Source organism: Coregonus clupeaformis, chromosome 31 (genome assembly GCF_020615455.1).
Source record: "Coregonus clupeaformis isolate EN_2021a chromosome 31, ASM2061545v1, whole genome shotgun sequence".
NCBI classification, from domain to species: Eukaryota; Metazoa; Chordata; class Actinopteri; order Salmoniformes; family Salmonidae; genus Coregonus; species Coregonus clupeaformis.
Genome location: NC_059222.1, coordinates 8,967,720 through 8,984,564, shown reverse-complemented (window position 1 = coordinate 8,984,564; position 16,845 = coordinate 8,967,720). Strand labels below are relative to the sequence as shown.

The following is a 16,845-nucleotide window of genomic DNA, read 5'->3' as shown; positions in this document are numbered from 1 at the left end:
ACAACGAGATACAGCTGCCTCTGATTGGGAACCACCTAGCCAACATAGATCTAAACGATCTAGAACATCAACATAGAAAATATAACACAGAAACTACACACTCTGGCTCAACATTTCAGAGTCCCCAGAGCCAGGGCGTGACAATAAAGCTTAAAAGCTTATTTCCATTGTGGTCCATTAAGACTTTCTCTCCACTGTCTGGTGTTCTGGCCCTCAGTCAGTATTCACAGATTCAGAGTAGCAGTGCTGGATCAGTTTTGCCTTTGAAATCATAAGGAATAAAAAGGGAGACCTGATCCTAGATCAGCACTCCTACTCTGAGATGCTTTATGAATTGGGCCCTGATGTTTTATGGTCCGGAGCATGTCCTCTCCTCTGATTGGCTCAGGCCTTCTGTAGTTTCCTGAGGTCCTCGTCCATGCCCCGCCCACTGAGCTGCTCCAGGCTGTGGTAGCGATGGATGACCTGGTCGGCGGTCACTACCACCACCCTGGCAGCCTATAGCGGAGCTCATGTCCAGGCCGTTTTGGAGCCCCCCCCGCGTTACGGTGGTAGTGGCCGGAGAACACCGCCTTCTCTCCTACACAGCACAACACAGAGAGAGAGAGAGCGAGTGTGAGGAAGAGGAGGGTTATCATCAAAGCTTTTGAAATGAGATCTATTTGACTCTACACTCACAAGACCTGTTATGCCCATTCACAATATTGGTGTTTTGTCCAAAAGAAAACAGTAACCCCAAAAAGTATTGACAGTATCGATTAATAATTTATTAGCATTTATTAACCTTAGGTGACATGGTGTCTGTCTGGTGTCTGGCTCTGTTGGTGTTGTTGTTGAAATCTTGTTCTGTTCCTCCATACAGCTGTGACGAGTACTGAGTATACGAAGAGGCAGGACGCAGATGCAGGAATTAACAAGGTCAAGCTTTACTTAACAATGAGAAAGAGAAATAACAAACATAGAGTAAATGACACGAAGCTTAACAATCACACACAACATCATACAGAACAGTCCAGGGCTAAATAGGGGTGGTGATGAGATGATGAGGTGCAGGTGCGCTGGAGGTGATTAGGGTGCGTTGGGTTTCCATTCCGGTGTTGCCGAGGTGGTGCTCTCAGACCGGTGGCTCAGTAGACCGGCGAATCAGAGCGCCGGAGGGGAGCAACGGGAGGAGATGTGACAACAGCTCCAGTCTGCATCCTGTCTACATGCATATGCAGAGCTAAATGTAACATATGCAAATTGTCCCTGATAAGGGTATCTGCTCTGCATATCATAGCAATATATTCATATTAGCTCAATATAATTGCATAATGAGATCATTGGCTATGCCATATCTGTCAGATAGACTGAAAGCGAACGCCTGAGAAAGGAGAGAGGGAGGGGGTGGGAGAGGGGAGACAGAGAGAGCGAGGGAAAGAAAGAGCGAGAGCAAGCAGAGAAACTGAACTCATTTTTAGAATATTTTTGGAAAATGTAGAAACTGTTACTCGGGGGTACGTTTTTTTTTTCAATTTATTTTCCATCACAGTCGTCATCGTCATTATTGAAATGATTGCTATCACTTCCCCTGAAGCGGTGTTTCTGCAGCGCTCTGTTTCTGCAGCGAAATAGAAGGCAGTGAACTGATTGCACACTCACACTGGTTGGCCAAGCAAGCCCCAGTCTGAATAAGAAGCATAAATGAGTTTTCTCTTTTTGTGAAGGTGTGGGCATGTGTGTGCGTGCATGCTCTACTGTGAGTTCAATCCAGGTTTTGGCAGACAGAGGAAGTAAGATGTTCCGTTTCTAACAGTAGAGCAGTAGCTAGACTGCTGCTCGCTTGCTGCCATTCCTCTGAAGTAATACACCATAAACACAACAGATGCCAAGGATATAATGAAAACTGGCAAAAGCTGGCAACAAAGAACCTCAATTCCGGTCTACAGTACAAATGAAGACATCACTCATGTCCTGGAAATCGATCCATAACACTAAAATAACATCCAGAAAACCCTGGAGTTGCTTTCCAAGAACAGCCTTTTTTTTCTGATCAGCAACATTCAGATTCTACAGACATTTGTCCTGCACAGTGCATATCACCAAAAACACTCTTGGGATTATCACTGAGAAAATAAATATAAGTTATATTAATAGCAAAACAGTGGGTGCACACACTGCACCATTGAATAATTAATCGAATTTAGATGAAAATGTATGATAAACATATTATTTTTGCAGGCTAAATTCCTTTGCAATCAAAACCCAAAGGCTATGGTCCTAGCGTATAGTTATGCCAATGCACCCCTCTGTTTTCCTGTGGTACCCCACGGCAAAGTCATTTAGGACACTACGACAGCTCCCACTCAACCACAGAGGGTCTGCCAACTAAGGTGGGGGTTAATGTGTGTGTGTGCGCGCGTGTGTGTGTACACTGCCAATACTGCAGTCCTCTAACAGTCCAACAGAACTACAATTAGACAAGCCTTCCAAACCTAAACCTAGAGAAACCAAAAACAACAACAGAGGGTAACGTTTGATCTAGATTTTAATCACTAGGATTAATCATACTGTAATTACAGGGGGGGAAACATTCTCAAAAGTTGAACATCACTCATCAACATATCAACCAGCATGCAAGTACTGTACGCATTTCTCAACCTTTCTGCCGCCCCTAATAGATTAAGAAAATGCAAACGACAGCAACATGACGTAAGCATCAGAGAGAGAGAAAAAAAGCAATTCTCAGGAGGAATAATAAGATGAAGAAGTGAATCAGCTAGACGAAAGAAGAAAGAAATGTATGTACTTTTTAAACCAGTATGGTTTCCTCTGAGGACCATCTCAGTAGAGCTGCATCCAGAAGACTGTCATAATTAAACACATCAGAACGAGAGGGGAGAGGGAGGGAGAGAGAGAGAGCTAGGAAGGAGTGAGAGGGAAGGAGAAAGATGGCGCGCTAGGAAGGAGGGAGAGATAGTGAGTGAGAGGGAAGAGATGGGGAGATACAGAGAGAGAGAAAGCTAGACAGCAGGCAACCAGCCAGCCCAGTCTGAATCAGCCATACCTCTCTCTCTTTCTACCTCTCTCTCTACCTATCTCTTTCTCCCTCTCTCTTTCTTTGTGTGAAAGACGTTTCCCATTGTGATGTCCTACCTTGGGATTATCAATGCGTGAGACAGAACAGTTCAGAGTGTTCAGATAGAAATGTATTGTGTACATTATTTGTGATTCATTGTTGAGAATAGGGAGTTGTAAGAGCTCTATTTAGTATTTGTTCTATCTTCAGTTGGCACAGCAGGACAGGAACTGTGCCTACCCTGCCTAATGCTTGAAGGGTATCACGATCTGAGGGTTTGGCTGTCACAAACCTTACACAACCATCCTATCATTGTCTGGAACACTGGAGTTGAGAAAACTCTAGGTACCCTAGAATAAAAATAAAAAGCTATGTTACGATAAAATCATCCTAAATTAATTTCAATGCATCAGCTTTACACCATCATGTAATGAGCTCATAAAACCAAAGAATTAGAATTAGAATTATTATGCATAAAGCAAGCCATGTCACTTTTAACACCTCTGTCAATGTTGAGGAGGAGCATTCAGCCTACTCTGCTCTGGTCCTCTTGATAGCGTGGTGAAGCATCAGGATGAATTGGTGGTGATCACTTGTCAACAGCCAGTGTTACTTGCTCATTCATATCTCCAGCTAGAGTCAGACCTGCTGGGAATCCTAATGGGAAATTAATGACATGATAAACATCTTCACACTCAGTCTGTCTGTCTGCACTCACAAGTGTTATTAGTCACTGGCTCTAATGTCCCAGTCAGTCAGTCCCACTCAACACCAGACAGGGAAACTCAAGAGCACTGGCTGTTTCCCTTAGGAGTTTTTCCTGACCACTTCATTAAAAGGATTGGATAAATAAGTGATCCAACCTGTTCAGATCATTGATTTCTTCAAGGGCAAATCTCCATCCTCTCCAGGTAAGGACCCTGTAACTCCCACTCTCACACTGTTCGCCCCTCAACAGAGATGTCACTGACACATCTGTAAGACTGTGCAGAGTGTGTGTGTGCACGTGTGTGTGTGTGAATGCGCGTGCATTCGCACCCTTTGTGTGTGCGGTAGAGGGCGGGTGTCATTAGAGTATTGAACTGGAAATAATTCATAATGAAAGCGTGTCTAGCTGTAGATAATTTGCATGACAGAGGGAGGTACAAAATGAAGTAGCTAGTGTGGGGATTCTCATCTATAGCCTGGGCCTGAGAGATAAATCACTCATCCAACATATCGCTCTCTTACTTCTTCCCAAATGGCACCCAATACAGAGGACTACTTTTAACCAGTCCTTTTCATGATGAAAAGTAGTGCAATATATAGGGAACAGAGTGCCATTTGGGACTCAGCCTCTGTCTCAGGATCCCTTTCCAATGTCACCCCACACACACTGCTATTGTAACTACTACTGTACTGTGTGTTCCTGTGGTGTGTGGGAGTAGATCAGAGGTGCACAGCTTCAGTCCTTGGAGGCTGCAGTCCAGCTGTTTTCCATCCTTGCCTTTTATCCAGAGACTTATTCCGAAGTGATTTCTGATTTCTACTCTCTATCAGTAACAAAACAGTATACATTTCCACCTGCCTGGGAAACCAGATATGTACATTCTCCAGCTCTCCACTCTCAGTAACATCAATGAAGGGCCAGGGAGAAATGAAAAACCAGTTAACACAGTGGGGGAAAAAAGTCAGCCACCAATTGTGCAAGTTCTCCCACTTAAAAAGATGAGAGAGGCGTGTAATTTTCATCATAGGTACACGTCAACTATGACAGACAAAATGAGAATTTCTTTCCCAGAAAATCACATTGTAGGACTTTTAATGAATTTATTTGCAAATTATGGTGGAAAATAAGTATTTGGTCAATAACAAAAGTTTCTCAATACTTTGTTATATACCCTTTGTTGGCAATGACACAGGTCAAACGTTTTCTGTAAGTCTTCACAAGGTTTTCACACACTGTTGCTGGTATTTTGGCCCATTCCTCCATGCAGATCTCCTCTAGAGCAGTGATGTTTTGGGGCTGTCGCTGGGCAACACGGACTTTCAACTCCCTCCAAAGATTTTCTATGGGGTTGAGATCTGGAGACTGGCTAGGCCACTCCAGGACCTTGAAATGCTTCTTACAAAGCCACTCCTTCGTTGCCCCGGGCGGTGTGTTTGGGATCATTGTCATGCTGAAAGACCCAGCCACGTTTAATCTTCAATGCCCTTGCTGATGGAAGGAGGTTTTCACTCAAAATCTCATGATACATGGCCCCATTCATTCTTTCCTTTACACGGATCAGTCGTCCTGGTCCCTTTGCAGAAAAACAGCCCCAAAGCATAATGTTTCCACCCCCATGCTTCACAGTAGGTATGGTGTTCTTTGGATGCAACTCAGCATTCTTTGTCCTCCAAACACGACGAGTTGAGTTTTTACCAAAAAGTTCTATTTTGGTTTCATCTGACATTCTTCCAATCCTCTTCTGGATCATCCAAATGCACTCTAGCAAACTTCAGACGGGCCTGGACATGTACTGGCTTAAGCAGAGGGACACGCTCTGGTCCCAGCTCTCTGCAGGTCATTCACTAGGTCCCCCCTTGTGATCATTTTGACCCCACGGGGTGAGATCTTGCGTGGAGCCCCAGATCGAGGGAGATTATCAGTGGTCTTGTATGTCTTCCATTTCCTAATAATTGCTCCCACAGTTGATTTCTTCAAACCAAGCTGCTTACCTATTGCAGATTCAGTCTTCCCAGCCTGGTGCAGGTCTACAATTTTGTTTCTGGTGTCCTTTGACAGCTCTTTGGTCTTGGCCATAGTGGAGTTTGGAGTGTGACTGTTTGAGGTTGTGGACAGGTGTATTTTATACTGATAACAAGTTCAAACAGGTGCCATTAATACAGGTAACAAGTGGAGGACAGAGGAGCCTCTTAAAGAAGAAGTTACAGGTCTGTGAGAGCCAGAAATCTTGCTTGTTTGTAGGTGACCAAATACTTATTTTCCACCATAATTTGCAAATAAATTCATAAAAAATCCTACAATGTGATTTTCTGGAGAAAAAAAATCTCAATTTGTCTGTCATAGTTGACGTGTACCTATGATGAAAATTACAGGCCTCTCTCATCTTTTTAAGTGGGAGAACTTGCACAATTGGTGGCTGACTAAATACTTTTTTCCCCACTGTAGGTGATTCGATAAATAACAGTCATACATTAAAATAAGTCACATCACGACACCATCCTCCTTATAAAACAAGCTTTGTTTCCAGAAGGTATCAAAATTGTCAATAAATGTTACACCCACAGAGCTGCAATAGTCTCGTAGGCAGTTATGGAGGGCTAAAAGTCTGCTGAAACATTCAATGCCACGATTTAGGGAGGGCAGAGGGCCAGATACAGTGGCTTGTGAAAGTATTCACCCCCCTTGGCATTTTTCCTATTTTGTTGCCTTACAACCTGGAATTAAAATGGATTTTTGGGGGGTTTGTATCATTTGATTTACACAACATACCTACCACTTTGAAGATGCAAAATATTTTTTGTGTGTGAAACAAACAAGAACTAAGACAAAAAAACTGAAAACTTGAGCATGCATAACTATTCACCCCCCCAAAGTAAATACTTTGTAGAGCCACCTTTTGCAGCAATTACAGCTGCAAGTATCTTGGGGTATGTCTCTATAAGCTTGGCACATCTAGCCACTGAAGGAGCTGGAGCAAAACTGCTCCAGCTCCTTCAAGTTGGATGGGTTCCGCTGGAGTACAGTAATCTTTAAGTCATACCACAGATTCTCAATTGGATTGAGGGGTCATTGTCCTGCTGGAAGGTGAACCTCCGTCCCAGTCTCAAATGTCTGGATGACTGAAACAGGTTTCCCTCAAGACTTTCCCTGTATTTAGCGCCATCCATCATTCCTTCAATTCTGACCAGTTTCCCAGTCCCTGCCGATGACTCTGGGGCATTTCAGAACAGGTGTATATATACTGAGATCATGTGACAGATCATGTGACACTTAGATTGCACACAGGTGGACTTTATTTTTCATTTCACTTCACCAATTTGGACTATTTTGTTTATGTCCATTACATGAAATCCAAATAAAAATCAATTTAAATTACAGGTTGTAATGCAACAAAATAGGAAAAACGCCAAGGGGGATGAATACTTTTGCAAGGCACTGTATTATGGGCCCTCATGAATACTAAATCGAATACTAAATCATGAGATATGAATGGGGAAACACACAACTCATCTTGGTCATAGTAGTAGTACTTGCCTTATGTCAATTCACATCATGCTTGACAACACAAAGGAAACATGGATTCAACTTTACATCATCTTATACGTAGTTAAAAGGATACTGCGAGCAATGCTACTGTACCTGTAGACTTCCAGTCATTGCGCTAATGCTAGTTAGTATTGGCTTGTGAAACTACCACTAACTTCCTTCATACTGCACACAGAGACATAAAAATGGGTCCATGAGGTCATCTGACTCTGGGTAAGTAAAATATCTCAGTATCCCTTAAAACGTCCCCCATTCTGAGAGCACGAGGAATAACAATGCTCATGCATCTATGGATGCCCATTCAATAGAAATGACTTCAGAGTCCGACACAATACAGTAGAGAGAGAACCCTCATCTTTCCCAGTCCGTAAACACACCGAAACCTCCATCACCTAAATTGAACAGTGAGAGTCTATGTGCGTGCAACAAGTTACACATTCCCCAGAGGACACTGGACATTCAACAACTTCATTTTGGTTCCCGTCCCCTGGGCTCTGACACGCAACCTGGTGCTACACTATACATTACATTATCACCAATCTCTGGTCCCACGGCTATACATCTCCTACCTCCATCCCTCACCCTCTCAGGCTTAAAACAAGGGGGTTAAAGTCTTATCTCCTGCCTCTAATCAAATCCCTGGGGATGATAAATGTCCCTTTAGTTTAAGAGAAAATGTTCAGCTGCTGTTAGATAGAGACTAGGATTGCGCCCCAAATTACGCCCTATTCCCTATATACACTGCTCAAAAAAATAAAGGGAACACTAAAATAACACATCCTAGATCTGAATGAATGAAATAATCTTACTAAATACTTTTTTCTTTACATAGTTGAATGTGCTGACAACAAAATCACACAAAAATGATCAATGGAAATCAAATTTATCAACCCATGGAGGTCTGGATTTGGAGTCACCCTCAAAAAGTGGAAAACCACACTACAGGCTGATCCAACTTTGATGTAATGTCCTTAAAACAAGTCAAAATGAGGCTCAGTATTGTGTGTGGCCTCCACGTGCCTGTATGACCTCCCTACAACGCCTGGGCATGCTCCACAGTCTGTGGTGCAACGTGGCGTTGGTGGATAAAGCGAGACATGATGTCCCAGATGTGCTCAATTGGATTCAGGTCTGGGGAACGGGCGGGCCAGTCCATAGCATCAATGCCTTCCTCTTGCAGGAACTGCTGACACACTCCAGCCACATGAGGTCTAGCATTGTCTTGCATTAGGAGGAACCCAGGGCCTACCGCACCAGCATATGGTCTCACAAGGGGTCTGAGCACCGCCAGCATTCAAAAGTGACCAAACATCAGCCAGGAAGCATAGGAACTGAGAAGTGGTCTGTGGTCACCACCTGCAAAACCACTTCTTTATTGGGGGTGTCTTGCTAATTGCCTGTAATTTCCACCTGTTGTCTATTCCATTTGCACAACAGCATGTGACATTTATTGTCAATCAGTGTTGCTTCCTAAGTGGACAGTTTTGATTTCACAGAAGTGTGATTGACTTGGAGTTACATTGTGTTGTTTAAGTGTTCCCTTTATTTTTTTGAGCAGTGTAGTTCACTACTTTTGACCAGGGCCCATAGTAGTGCACTATGTAGGGAATAGGGTGCCATTAAGGATGCAGCCTAGCTCAGCCTGGGAACCCGTGGCAGGGTAGGGTGGATAGGAGAGGAAAGGAGGAGAGAGCAGAGTAACACACTTAGAACAGGCTTATCTATCTCCGCTAATGAGTTACTGTATGTACAACTCTAGCGCCATTAGCTATGTTGGGAATTCCAATGTGTTTTAGAGAATACAACAGGGCTGAATGCTAACGAAGGTAGCATGAATCTGTGATGGGAGCTAGAGTAGATACTACCGAGACTGCTGGGGGCATCCTAATTATTAATCTGTATGTGGAGGGAAGGGGTGGGGTGCTCTGACTATACTAAAGGCAAATTAACCAAAATATACCTATGAGACTTTAACGACCTGAACCCTACTCTTTACAAAAATAATAGTTACCTTTCCATTCAAATTCTGCACTGATCACATTTCAAAGGTGATTGAGTACCACAATTGTTATTATAGCTGAACAGAAACTGGGTTAGGAGCAGTATACTATTCCATGGAGGGCCTATGTGATATACTAAACAGTATGTATGTGATATACTGAACAGTATGTATGTGATATACTGAACAGTATGTATGTGATATTCTGAACAGTATGTATGTGATATACTGAACAGTATGTATGTGTTATACTGAACAGTATGTATGTGATATACTGAACAGTATGTATGTGATATACTGAACAGTATGTATGTGATATACTGAACAGTATGTATGTGTTATACTGAACAGTATGTAAGTGTTATACTGAACAGTATGTATGTGATATACTGAACATTATGTATGTGATATACTGAACAGTATGTATGTGATATACTGAACAGTATGTATGTGATATACTGAACAGTATGTATGTGTTATACTGAACAGTATGTAAGTGTTATACTGAACAGTATGTATGTGATATACTGAACATTATGTATGTGATATACTGAACAGTATGTATGTGATATACTGAACAGTATGTATGTGATATACTGAACAGTATGTATGTGTTATACTGAACAGTATGTATGTGATAAACCAGGGGAAGACTAATAGGTTTTACCCCCTATATGTGCAGCTGCCAGAATGCACATATATATCCTGAGAATGTTTCCTGCACACGCGTGCACACAAACAGATGGAGGAAACAGACTCTCTATAGCTAGATGTCGAGGAACACAAGGTACAGTACACATTCTGAGAATATACAGACAGTAACGTATGGAAGTGATGTGGGAATGAGTAACATCTAGGAAATAAGACTATTTACCATGAACAATAAGACAGTGGGAAAACACCCTCTTACCCCCTGCAGTTTTCCCAAACATATGGAACATAACACTTATTTTGAAATTGTGCTTTATTTAGGGATACAAAAAAATGCCCTGCAGTGAAAAATTATTCATAGGTACTAGCCAATTTTCCAATAACAGGAACAAATTGTCTCTAAAAACTCAATATTTCCTTTGGAGTCTTAGTACCAAAATACACTGAAGCCTGCCTGCCTACTGCTGTATAATGCAGGCAGAGCAGAACAAATAAAACACTGTGTAAACAATAGCTGAGAGACCCTAACCCGTATCTCACCCTGATGATTAGGAATGATAGGAATAGCAGCACCTCCTGGTTACACACAGAGAGGAGGCCGATCACAGCTCTATGCCTGCAGGCCAGAACAGACAAGCTAACACACAGAGAGAAGAGGCTGATCACAGCTATATGCCTACAGGCCAGAACAGACAAGCTAACACACAGAGAGAAGAGGCTGATCACAGCTCTATGCCTGCAGGCCAGAACAGACAGGCGCCTTAGAATAGACAATATGTACAGTAGACAATATGGTAGCCTTGTACATTACATTTACATTAAAATTTTTGTCATTTAGCAGACGCTCTTATCCAGAGCGACTTACAGTTAGTGAGTGCATACATTATACAAAAAAAAATTTTCATACTGGCCCCCAGTAGAGTAGACAACATGGCTCACATCACTGGGAGAACATTGTCTGTGTGTGTGTGTGTTATATTATTATACTGTACATCTCAGGGCTCCAAACAGACAAGGGTATGAGTGTGATGGTTAAAGGCCCAGTCGTTTAACACTCATCTCACATGAAACAATCACCCACAAGGATAAGGGGGCAGAGGGAACACTTATACATGTACTAATGAGGGGAATATGAACCAGGTGTGTGTAACTGACAAGACAAGACAAATGGAATTATGAGATATGGAGCGGCAGTGGCTAGAAGGCCGGTGACGATGAACGCCGAAGCCTGCCCGAACAAGAAGGGGAGGCAGCTTCGGAGGAAGTCGTGACAATAATACTGTGAAAAAGTGAAAATTATGATAATACCCTTTTAGTGTAAGAGCTCTTTGAAAAGACCGTCTGGAATGTTAGCCTGTTTTGGTGGGATGGAGTTTTGGCCTGCCTGGTGACATCACCAGGTGGTAATTTAGTTAATAGACCAATAAGAAAGAGTTACAAATCTCTCTGCCAATAACAGGAAGTTTTCCGTTTTCCTCTCCCCACTCAGACCACTCAAGCAAGATTTTTCCTAGCTAAATTCTTGCTTGAGACATTGCTCTTGCTAAGAAGCTATTTTTGTTTCTTTTTTTTTACCATTTTAATTTAAAACAATCACAGTAAGGAACTTAAATGTTACCTAGAAATGATTTGATATTGAAATAAAAACGCAGCATTGGGCCTTCAACACTCCAATTCCCTAGGCTCTAGTCTATCACTGTACTAGTATAACAACTGGGGAAATATTAGTGTGGATGAGTTAAACAACTTCATCTTGATATTATTTTTATATGAGCTTGACATGTTGGTAAAAAGAGCAGAACCTGACATCATTCTTTAAATCTTACACAATCTGTTCCTGAATAGAAGTGTTGAACGTTTGCACTCAGGCTAGAATGAATGGTGCGTGTGAGAAAAAATATCTCAGTTCAAACCACGAAAAATAAAAAAAACAAGGAGGCCGAGATGCATATTTTTTTAATCCATGCTCTAAGGAATGCAAAACGGGGAAAGTGCAAAGTGCTAAACAAAAAAACAGCATACATTTCGGCTTTTACACCTTGTTACGGATACAGGTATCCTGTGTCTTTTTTTGTTTTTCCTCTCCTTCTGCCCTAATCACAGGTGTCCTGTATGTTCCTGATTGGTGGTCGTTGGGGTGTCTGCTGATTGCTAAGGTGGACCAATCAGTGAACATTCCTCTGCATTGCACCACCTGTTTCTGGTTTTTCAATCACACATCCCATTGTTTAAAAGCCGGAAAGTTGGTAATTTTGTTAGAGACTATTTTTCGTATGTGAGTATGGATACTGTGGTGTCCTGTGTTTTGTTTACTCACTAAGTTGCTGGTTACTCTGTTTGGTAACTTTGTTAGACTATTTTTCGTATGTGAGTATGGATACTGTGGTGTTTTGTGTACTCACTCATTTGCTGGTTACTCTGTTTGGTAACTTTGTGTGTTTCTGGGAAAAGGGGAATTTAAGCAAGTTGCCCTTGGGCGTACATTACCCGTAGGAAGAAAACTGTCTAAAAACACTAGTTAGACCTGAGCGGACCACCCACTGTACTTTTGTATGATTAGCAGTAGCTTAGCGGTTCTTGAGGCAGGCAAGATCAGTTTAGGGGTGTTTTACACTATTGTTTCATTTCTTGGGTCCTGCTCAGCCCTTTTTCCCAAACCTTTACCGTGTGTTCAAAAATAAACCTTTTATGTTTGACGGTAGTTTATGGTTGTTGTGTAGTTTTTGTTCTCACTGTTCCATGTCACGATTCTAATTTGCATGAATTATGTTACGGGTCTCTTCTCCATCCACCCTAGATGTTTAAAGCCACGGGGTTCGTAACATAATGTGGGGGCTCGTCTGGGCTCTATCTCATTGATACTCATGCAAATTAGTTAGTGTCTGGTTCAGTGTTGAGCTTGGCAGCTGTAACTACCTGTTTTTTTTGTGTTCAGTATTCGTCGGCTCGTGTTGCTAGTTTAGGATGGCTACTTTTGAGTTGGATGCATTTTTGGAAAACCCTACGTGGGAGGTTTTTGAGAATTGCCGTAGAGTGGATCTACAGGCTTTGGCTGACCACTTTTCTGTACCCATATCAAGGGTTTTAGTGAAAGCAGAAGTTAGGAAAGCAGTGTTAGAGATATTATTGAACGAGCGAGTGCTTGAATTACCGCCGCCGGACCCTGCTGCTCCTGTAGGGGATGTGGTTGCTGCTCCTGTAAGCCCATCGGTGTCTGAGGACGAGGCTAAGGCTCCAGCCACATTGCCCCGTTTTGACCCACTCTCCCCACTGACTGACAGTGATGCCAGGATGGATGTCCGCTCGACACTGCTCCAAATGGAGGCGGAAGAGCGAGCACAGATCAGGCAAGACAAGCTGGAAACGCGTAGGCTTGATCAGGAACTGGAGACGCGTAAGATGGAACTGGAGACGCGTAGGCTTGATCAAGAACAGGAGACGCGTAAGATGGAACTGGAGACGCGTAGGCTTGATCAAGAACAGGAGACGCGTAAGATGGAACTAGAGGCAGAACAGGAGACGCGTAAGATGGAACTGGAGATGCGTAAAATGGAACTAGAGGCAGAAACAGCGAGGTTAGTCTCTGCTCATACTATGTCTTCTAGTGAGCCGTCCTCACCAGCTGTGTCGTCTGCTACTTTTGATATTAGTAGACAGATCACCTTGGTACCTGTGTTTAGGGAGTCAGAGGTTGATTCCTATTTCATTGTTTTTGAACGTATAGCGGCAGCATTGAAATGGCCCGAAGAGGTATGGTGCCTATTACTTCAGTGTAAATTAACAGGTAAAGCCCAAGAGGTTCTGTCAGCGCTACCTCTTGAAGACAGCTTGAATTATGACGTGGTCAAAGCTACTGTTCTTCGTGCCTATGAGCTTGTTCCTGAGGCATATCGACAGAGATTTATGTCTCATAAAAAGGCTTCTACTCAGACTTATGTGGAGTTTGCTAGAGACAAAGGAAATCTGTTTGACAAATGGCACAGTGCTAGTAAGGTAACTGATTTTAACTCTCTACGGGAGTTAATCTTGTTAGAAGAGTTTAAAAATTGCTTACCCGAATGCATTGTAGTTTATCTGAACGAACAGAAAGTATCCTCACTGTCGGAAGTGTCTGTATTGGCAGACGAGTTTGTGTTGACGCATAAGAGCGTGTTTTCGGCTCGTACAGGGCCGCAGAGTTGCTAACTTTTAGTCCTAGTCGACCAGCAGTACATCCAGCACGCCCAAAATATGTGCGTCACTGTTTCTATTGTCATAAGGTGGGACATATGGTTAATGATTGCTTTCTGCTAAAACGCAAACAGGGGATGCCTCAGCACGCCAGGCCGCCAACGGGTGTTGGGCTGATTTGTACGGTTGTAAGGCCGGAATCAAGACAGGGGCCTCATAGTGAATGTGGTTTGAAAGTCCCTGTCCCAGATCACAGTTATGAACCGTTCATTTTTGAGGGGTTTGTTTCTATATCAGATGACGAAGCGTCTCAGCGTCCAGTTAGAATCCTCAGAGATACTGGTGCGGCGCAGTCGTTCATACTATCTGATGTGTTGCCCTTGTCCAATAATACATATTGTGGTTCCAGTGTGTTAGTACAAGGAATTGAAATGGGATTCGTCCCAGTGCCATTGCACTTTGTGAACGTACACTCTGAGTTAGTCAGTGGAGTGTTCAGAGTTGGCGTACGTCCTATGTTGCCAGTAAAAGGTGTGACATTTATAATGAGCAACGATATTGCCGGAGGAAAGGTGATACCCGTATTGGAGGTATTGGATGAAAGTGACCAGTCTCTCTCCGAGGAGCTGGCACAGGGTTATCCAGATGTGTTCCCCGCTTGTGCTGTCACACGTGCTCAAGCACGACAAGTGGGTGAAGTGATAGATTTGTCGAACACGATTCTATTCAGAGAGTGTGACCCAGAGGATAGTTTGGGTGCTACCTCTGGTAAGCTGGTGCAGTCTGACCAACAGTCCAGAGAAAGAAAGAAGGATGTGGAAATTGTTGCTGAGGCAATACAGTTACCAGTCACTCGTGAGCAGCTGATCGCTAACCAAAAGGTTGACATTAGCCTGGCTAAATGTTTTTCTAGTGTTGTCTCAGAGGAGGAGCTAAAGAAGAAAAACATGGCATACTTCATTGATGGTAATCTCCTCATGCGTAAATGGACATCCCATGTTGACGCTGGCGGAGATTGGAATGCTGTTTACCAAATAGTGATTCCTACAGCCTTTCGACAAAATGTTTTATCCCTCGCTCATGATCACCAGTGGTCCGGACATCTGGGAGTCACCAAGACTTATGATCGAGTTTTGCGACATTTCTTTTGGCCTGGTTTAAAACAAGATGTGGCTCAGTTCTGTCGGACTTGCCACACCTGTCAAGTAACTGGGAAACCGAACCAGGTTATTTCCCCCGCGCCTCTTTGTCCCATACCGGCCATAGGTGAACCATTCGAACATGTGATGGTTGATTGTGTTGGACCATTACCAAAGACAAAATCTGGGAACCAGTTTATGTTGACGATTATGTGTGTGGCCACCAGGTACCCAGAGGCCATTCCTCTGCGAAGGATTACTGCTCCGGTGGTGAGTAAAGCGTTGATCAAATTCTTCTCAACTTTTGGGTTACCTAAGGTGATACAAACTGATCAGGGTACAAATTACCTTTCTAAACTTTTCAAACAAGTGTTAAAATCCTTGTCAGTTACACACTGTGTGTCAAGCGCATATCACCCAGAGTCTCAGGGTGCGCTTGAACATTGGCATCAGACACTGAAGTCTATGCTCCGTAAATATTGTTTGGAATCTGAAAAGGAATGGGATGAGGGAGTTCCTCTAGTTTTGTTTGCTGTCCATGAGACAGTAAAGGAATCCTAAGGGTTCAGCCCAGCTGAACTGGTGTTTGGACACACCATGAGAGGACCTATGAAAGTCCTTAAGGATCAGTTTTTATCACAAGAGTTGTGTGTGAAAGAAAATGTGTTGGACTACGTTAGTCGCTTTCGTGAGCGCCTACATGGTGCCTGTGCTCTAGCAAAGGAAGCGCTGTCTTCCTCACAGAGACGGCTGAAACGACACTATGACACACAGGCTGTTTCTCGTTCACTGCAGCCAGGTGACCAAGTTCTTGTATTGTTGCCGGTGCCAGGAGCGTCATTGTCAGCACGTTTCTATGGTTCTTATGTAATTGAAAAGAAACTAAGTGAAACTGACTACGTGATACAGACTCCTGATAGAAAACGGCAATCTCGTGTGTGCCACGTTAACATGTTGAAGACATACCACACCAGACCCGTCACTCAGATAGACTGTCCAGAGAAACTGGCCGAGTCGGCTGTCTCTATTGCTGCTACGGCTGTAGTGGGAGGTCATGTTAATGATGTGGACGGAGATGGTTTGGAGTTGCGCAATACTCAGCAGCAGTGTGCTAGATTGCCCAATTCAGAGATGCTGCTGTCTCTCCCGTCAAGCCTGATTCATTTAACGGACGGACAGTCAGATAATATTGTGAGACTATTACACAGCTTTCCATGCCTTTTTAATCCGCCACAAAAAGGGGTCGGATAATGTGTTGGCAGATGCTTTGTCTCGTGTTTAATGATCTAGTTTTTTTTTTTTTTATCCCGTCAGGATGCTGTTGATCTTTGAATTTTGGGTGTTGTGATGGTACGTGTGTCGCAAACCATTGTGGTTTGCTCTTTTAAGGGTGGGAGTGTTACGGATACAGGTATCCTGTGTCTTTTTGTGTTTTTCCTCTCCTTCTGCCCTAATCACAGGTGTCCTGTATGTTCCTGATTGGTGGTCGTTGGGGTGTCTGCTGATTGCTAAGGTGGACCAATCAGTGAACATTCCTCTGCATTGCACCACCTGTTTCTGGTTTTTCAATCAC

The 16,845-nt window shown here is 43.1% G+C and overlaps 1 pseudogene; it reads right to left on the bottom strand.

The window, feature by feature from the left end:
• Positions 1-384: 384 nt before the first annotated feature.
• LOC121547034 overlaps positions 385-16,845 on the bottom strand; it is a 52,219-nt pseudogene continuing 35,758 nt past the window's right edge.